Source organism: Saimiri boliviensis, chromosome 9 (assembly GCF_048565385.1).
Source record: "Saimiri boliviensis isolate mSaiBol1 chromosome 9, mSaiBol1.pri, whole genome shotgun sequence".
Lineage (NCBI taxonomy): Eukaryota > Metazoa > Chordata > Mammalia > Primates > Cebidae > Saimiri > Saimiri boliviensis.
This window is the reverse complement of record NC_133457.1, coordinates 114,174,779-114,182,456: the sequence shown is the minus strand read 5'-3', so window position 1 is coordinate 114,182,456 and position 7,678 is coordinate 114,174,779.

Here is a 7,678-nt window from a genome sequence, read left to right as displayed (position 1 = left end):
CACCTGAAGAGGGGCTCGGCTGCGTGGGCCTTTTGCGCACGCGCAGACGCGCGCCTCGTTGCTCAGCGCCGCCGGGGGCTCGCGACGCTTGGCGCGCACCAGTCACTCACCCGGCTCTGGGGATGGGACGCCCAGCGCTGCCGGTGGCCGAGGCGCCACGGGGCTGTTCGGCTCCCGCCTGTCCCCCTCCCCGCTTCTACTTTGGGATGCGGCATCCCCCAGCGACGCCCCTCCACCGCCCTTTAGCGTCGCTTAGGTGTCCCGTTGCAACTCTTGTTTGCAAGATTTAAGTTTTCTCGCCTCTGTAGCAGTTGCTGGGCGAGAAGCTTAGGGCTCTCTTGGCTTGATTTTGTCCGAAGAGACTCTGCACGCCCTTCGTCAGGTCGAGAGGGAAGGAAAGTGAGGAAGGCTCCTTGCGGGCCCAGCCTCCCGGAGGATTTCTAGTCCGGTCTTTCAGTGCTTTTTTTTTTTTTTTGGTCTTTAAACCTCTGAAGTCTTCCTCTTCCCTCCTCCCGCCATTCCTTAGCCATTCGCTGCTTCTCTAATGACAGCCTCTGGGTTGCGTTCGTTTCCCGGAGTGACCAAGCTGTGTCCCAGAGCAACAAAACGCTGAATTCCTCCTCTCTGCATGTCCCAGTCCCAGAGCCCGGCCTCTCTTCACACAGACCCTGTTGGCCATGGAGAGGAGAGGAGAAGACTGAAGATCTGGGCTGGAGGAGATTCCCAAGTCCCAAGGGCTCCCTGTGGGTTCTGGGAATCCAAGAGCTGTTGAAACCTGCAAGCCAGGAAGGGGGCGGGGGAGTGGACGTGGAGGAGGAGGGTCCAGCTTGAGATCTGACCAGAAGGGTGGTTTGAGGGCCTACCTCCCCTCACCTCCCTGCCCACCTCGGATGCCTCCTGACTCTCGGACCCGTTTCCCAGCACGGGTGACAAGTTCCAGGTTTCCCATTTTTGTGTGCATCTGAGTTTTGTGAGTAATCCGCCTCCAGCCTGGAATGAGAAAGCTCCCGAAGGCAGGGAGCACTTGCTCTTTGCTGTCATTGAGTAGCACGGAGCTGACTCCCAGCGGGTACTCAGATGTGTCTTTGCTGAGTGCTCAGCTGGGGGTGTCCTTTCTGCTGGCTCACTTTGCCCCACCTGGGTTCAAAGGTGAGAACCTCATTTTTTTTTTTTTCCCCTGGAGGATTCAAGTCACCAGACGCTTGTGGGGGAATTTAAGGGTTTTCTGGCCTTCTGAGGTGGCAGCACAGGTGGAAAGGACACCAATCCAAGCTGAATAATAAATAAACAAGCTGCCTCCACCCCCTGGACGAAAGCACATGCAAGGTGACTCAAGCTCAGCCGGAAATAAAGTGCCTATCAGAGCAGCTGCAGGGCCTGTAACTCCCCTGTTTGGACTAGCACAGCAGTTCTCAACTTTTTTTTCTCAAGACCCCTTTACACTATTAAAAATCATGGAGGACCCCAAAGTACTTTATGTGTTATGTCTTTCAATATTTATCTTAGAATTAAAACGGATGTGTCTAAAACTTGGGAATACACCAGCATGCATTCCAACAGTCATCAGAGTGATGATGTCATCACGTCTTATCCCTTCTGGAAAACTCCATTGTATACTCTGGAGACAATGAGAATGAGGAGAACAAATGACATCTTAGTTTCGTGAAAACAGTTTTGAGACCCCCCCATAAAGGGGTCTCAGGGACTCCCAGGGACCACATTCTGATCATGGCTGGACTAGAAACCATGTCACCACCTTTAGAGAGCTGGATTCTTAGGTCTCCCCCTCCTCTCCCTGATTGGCAGGACCACACCCTGGGAGCAGCGCCCAGCTCTGTGTGAATGAGTATTGTTGGGTGGTTGAATTTTACTCCTGTTATCGGTACTGATTTATCAGGCCCTTTAAAAAAGGAAGTTCATGGGTGCCAGTGCACCTGCGTGGGCCCTGCATTCCTGGAGGTGTCGTCACATCCTCTCTTCCCTCCCGAGGTGTGGCATCCCTCTTTATTTGGACTTTCCTTTCTAGAGGCAGGGCCCGGCCTGAGCTTCCTGGATCTAAGGAAAATTATTTCAGCTCGAGCACCTGGGTTGTATAAGGAAGGAATGAGGAAAATAGTTTAAATTTTATAGAAGTACTGGGAAGGAAGGAAACTCTTTCATTCCGAGAGATGTTAAGGCTGTAAGTATGTCCATTGGGCCTGAATTTCAGCCTTTCTGCTCATTGCAATCTCCACCTCGTAGGTTCAAGCAATTCTCCTGGCTCAGCCAGGGATTACAGGCACCTGCCACCACGCCCAGCTAATTTTTGTGTTTTTAGTAGAGACAGCGTTTTGCCATGTTGATCAGGCTGGTCTCAAACTCCTGACCTTGTGATCTGCCCACCTTAGTCTCCCAAAGTGCTGGGATTACAGGCATGAGCCACGGAGCCCGGCCGAATTTCAGCCTTTCTTGAGAAGCATGATCAGCACAGACAAAGATTTGTATTCCTGTTTCTTGCATTTGGAGACTAACCCTAACCTTATTTCTCTCCATCATCCCTCCCTACCCTCAAATCCTTAAGCTAAAGCTGATCAAGACTTACATGTGGCCTGAAAAGCTAGTCCCCTGCCTGGGAGAATTAATACTCGGTGGGTTAGGGAGAAGGAAGGTGAACATATGACATTATGGACACTCTATAGGTTCACAAAATCCTTAGTCCCGAATGGGCTACCAGAGATAATCATGCCCATATACTGTCAAGCCTCTCCACCCTCTGAAAGAAGTTCGTGAAGGTTACCCTCCTGCTTTCTGTGCCTTTTCAATACTTTCTGTCTTCAAGTTCTACAAACACCCTGTCGTGTTTGTTTGAAATCTACCTTGTAAGGTGGCATTTGTAATTTTCTACAGTTAGTTTTCTTAATTCATTATTGTATAATGATTCTTCTTCCTTTCCTTTTTCCTCCAACTCTTAGAAAAAAAAAAAGAGGGGGCAAGAAGTCATCTATAATGCTGGTAAAAAAATTTTTGAGAAATTTCTCTTGCCAGCTCTTTTTCTCCTTGATTGCCCATGTTCCAGTTCTGATGGGGCTGGTTAATCATTCTTTGAGAAAGAGTTGAAGTATATATTTATGAATCTCAGACTACTCACTGAAGCATTTTAAGCCCTTTAGCAGAGGTAGAATTAGGTCACATGATCTGTTTTCTGGTTAATAGCTTATAACCAGACGACTTTTTGCACAGGGCTGGGGTGGTGGTGCTCACAGACAGACAAATGAATTGTTTTCTGTAGCCTCTAGGATGCAAGATGCCCTTTTAGGTAAAAACCCAGCTTTGCAGGAGGCAGTATGTGCCAGGCATGGTCGGTGCCTAAGCCTTGCCCTTGGCTTGTTTCACCACGGGTTTGCTTTCTGACCCCTCTCTGAGATTCAGTTTCTCCATCTGTAAATGCAGGACCTGATGAGATCATCTCCACAACCCCTTCCAGCTCTTAACATTCTCTGGTACTCCAGGGATAATGGAGATTGATCATTATTTCAACATTACCAGGGATGAACTAGAATAAAAAGAATAATCTTTCCATCAGGGTCAACAGACAGGTTTCAGTCATTAGCCAGACTATTCCACTTCCCAGGAGGTGTTGATGAAGATAATGATAGTTAACATCTATAAGAGACCTACTAGGTGCCAGGAACTGGCTAAGCTGTTTTCTATTAACTTATTTAATTTTAAGTTGCATGAAAGAACTTTATATTTGGAGGCACTCAGATCTTTATTTTTTAAACTGATAGACATTTATTTGAGTGGTTGCTCTGCTCCTTGCTGTCTGGGTGACCTTGACCCTGTTCTCTTAACCACTCAGAGCCTCAGATTTCTCCTCTGTTCCTCTATAAAAGGAAGTAGACAGCATTGTTTACCTCACCAGATTGTTGCAGGGCTGAGATGAGAAACTATACATGAAAGTGCTCTGCAAACCATCAAGTCTGGTACAGATAGTAGTGGGTTTCATTTAGCAAATAATATTGTCTATACTAAAGCCTTTGAAAGGAATTCCTTGAAATAGAATGAAAATGTGTAATAAACATTTCTTTTTGTTTTCACACCAGGTAACCTTTCAGTAGACATCCCTCAGGCCAAAAGGCAGCCTAGAGCAGTCATTAAGAGCATGACTGGAGCCAGATACCTACAGTTGAGTCCTGCCTCTGCCATTTTCTAGCTGTGTGATGTTAGGCAAATTCTTAACTTCTTTGAGCCTCTGTCTTCTCATCTGTAAAATGAGCATAATAAGAAAATGAATCATCTTAGTTTTTTTTTTTTTTTTTTTTTGAGACAGAGTCTCACTCTGTCACCCAGGCTGGAGTGCAGTGGCATGATCTTGGCTCACTGCAACCTCTGCTTCCTGGGTTCAAGCCATTCTCCTGCCTCAGCCTCCTGAGTAGCTGGGATTACAGGTGCACAACACCATGCCTAGTTAATTTGTTTGCATTTTTTTAGTAGAGACAGTTTCACCACGTTGGCCAGGCTGGTCTCGAATACCTGACCTCGTGATTCACCTGTCTCAGCCTCCCGAAGTGCTGGGATTACAGGCATGAGCCACCACACCCAGCCAAATTGACTTCATTTTATACAAAGCACTTAGGATAGTGCCCAGCAGAGAGTAAGGATGCCCTAAGTGTTACATATTATTGTCGTCTAATTATTTTTATTACCTACTGTCATAAAATAATTCATTAATGTAGCATGCATGTAATGAGCCCCAACTATATATGTAACATTGTGCATGGAGATAAAGGAAAATCACAAGGAAAGAATGACACTGTGATAGATTTCTGCCGTTGAGCACTGTGCTCTCCACGGACAGACTGCTCCAGCAAATGTTCCCGGAACACTTACCATGGATCAGGCAAGGAAACAGACATGAATGTGACAGAGTGCTTGCCTCCAAGGAGCTGACAGTCGAGCTGAGAAGTCAGACCAATGGAGACGGAACCACAAACTCCCCTGGAGATGGTAGGCACCTCCGCTAAGGACGCAGGCACTAGACTTGACCATTCAGGGGTTACATATGTTTCTTCCACCACCCCGCTGTGGAACGCTGGACACTTGTCTTAATCTCTCTTTCCTCAGGGTGAAATGAAGATAGTAATAGTCTACCTTATTTGATTTAGTAATTATTGATTGAGGCTGAGTGTGTTGGTTCATACCTGTTTCCTAGCTATTTGGGAAGCCTAGGCATCAGGATTTCTTCAGCTCACAAGTTCGAGACCAGCCTCTGAAACAATCTCTGAAACAGTGAGACACTGTATTCTTGTTTTTTTTTTTTTTTTTTTTTTTCTTTAAAAAAACTATTGTTGGCCAGGCATGGTGGCTCAAGCCTGTAATCCCAGCACTTTGGAAGGCTGAGGCGGGCAGATCATGAGGTCAAGAGCTCGAGACCATCCTGGCCAACGTGGTGAAACCCTGTCTCTACTAAAAATACAAAAAAATTAGCTGGGCTTGGTGGCGTGTGCCTGTAGTCCCAGCTACATGGGAGGCTGAGGCAGAATTGCTGGAACCTGGGAGGCAGAGGTTGCAGTGTGCCAAGATTGCACCACTGCACTCCAGCCTGGCACCCGGCAACAAAGTGAGACCCTGTCTCAAAGAAAAAAAAAAAAAAAACTATTGTTATTACCGATTGAGTACTTATTATGTGCCAGGTACTAGTCTATTTCTTTCTTTCTTTCTTTCTTTTTTTTTTTTTTGAGACAGAACTTCACCCTGTAGCCCAGGCTAGACTGTGTGATCACAACTCACTGCAATCTCTACCTCCCAGTTTCAAGTGATCCTCCCACCTCCAGCAAAGGTTCCAGCCTGCCAAGTAGCTGGGACTACAGGTGCGAACCATCACTCCTGGCTAATTTTTTAATTTTTGTAAAGACAGGATCTCACTATGTTGCCCAGGCTGTTCTCAAACTCCTGAACTTAAGCAAGCCTCCCACCTTGGCCTCCCAGTGTGTTGGGATTGGGGTTACAAGCACAAGCCACTGCACCGGGCCTGAGGGACTATTCCAGATGTTAAGGAAATTGTAGTTAAAAAAAAAAAAAAAAGAAAAAATCCTGGAGCTGACATTTGCAAATAAATGACTTTAAGTCTATGGCGTGTAAGTGGTAAGAGCCATGGAGAAAAATAAAGCTGGGAAGTGGGGATGGGTAGGTGGTGGAGTGAGAAATGGAGGGAGAAAGCAAATTTAAAACAGGGTAGCAGGATGGCTTCTCTGGGATGTTGGAGGCGAGAAAGTGAGCTTTGTGTTTCTCCAGGTTTAGGGGGCTGGGACTCAGGACGGGCGTGAGGATTAAGGGAGATAAAGCTCACTTGGTGCCTGGCACACAGCAGGGCTCAGAAAGCACCAGCTGCTATTTTAAGCTATTACTCAGTGCTGAGGCCAGGAGATGAAAGGAGAGGAGTGGGAGCAGAAGAGAGAATGACTAAGTCAGCTCTGGGGCGGGGTGGGTGGGGGGTCTGGAGTGTTTCACGGGTGAAGTGACTTAGCGCTAGGGTTGAAGAATGAGTAGGAGTTTGCTAGAGGCATGGTGGGGAGGAGGCATTCCAGGAGACGGAGCTGCACAGGCAGCGGTGTGGGGGCAGGGAAGGAACATGGTGTATTCCCCAGCCGGCTAGTAGGGCGTGGGTGCGTGCTGGGTGGGGGCCTTCTCTGGAGATTGGGACTGGAAATGTAGGTGGGAAGCAGATTGAGAAGGGCCTCGGAGGCCATAGTGTGGAGTTTATGCTGGGAGACTCCACACGTTTAAAACTGGGGAATGAAAGAATCAGATTTGTGTTTTAATAAGATCTACTGAGGAGGCAGGCAGTGGGGCGGCAAATTAATAAGTCTTGCAAGGAAGGCTATGATTAAATGGCCAAATGAGTGGTGTGGCCTGGGGGGGTTTAGGGAGGAGGGAGGACATCCATTCATATATTTTTTCATTCATTCAGCACATACTTACTGAGGTCTAGATAAGAGCCAGGCCCACGCTAGATGCTGGGGCTACAAGGGTGACAATCAGCAAGTGCACCAGTGTGGGGTGGAAGGAGAGGCTGGGTGGGGACTGCAGGGGACCAGAGCTTCTGCATCACAGGAAGGAGTCACCTCCAGTCCACATAGCTGTGGCTGTGTGGGAAGGAGGGCTTTGTAGTGGGCGATCTTATTCTTATTCTTTAAGAGAGACTAGATTTTTTTTCTTGCTGTACAGCCCAGGCTGGAGTACAGTGGTGCAATCATAGCTCACTGCAGCCTTGAAACCCTTAACTCAAGCAATCCCCCCACCTCAGCTTCCTAGCAGCCGGGACTACAGGTGTGTGCCACCACACCTGGCTAGTTATATATATATGTTTTGTAGAGATGAGGTCTCACTATGTTGCCCAGGCTGGGTCTGGAACTCCTGAGTTCAAGTGATCCTCTGTCCTTGGCCTCCTAAAATGCTGAGATTACAGGCATGAGTCACTCCATCTGGCTAGACACTGGACATTTTTATGTGAAACTTCCTGATTTTTAAATGTTGGCAACTGATCAAACAGGGTGCAGTGACTGAAATGAATGGAGCAAGTGTGTGTGTTGCATGTGTGCACACGTGTTCTGCTTAGGACGGGTTGTGTGAAAAGCTCTGAGAAGGTGATATCTAAATATTATAAGGTGGTGGTGGGGTTCTTTCCAGGCAGAGAGAG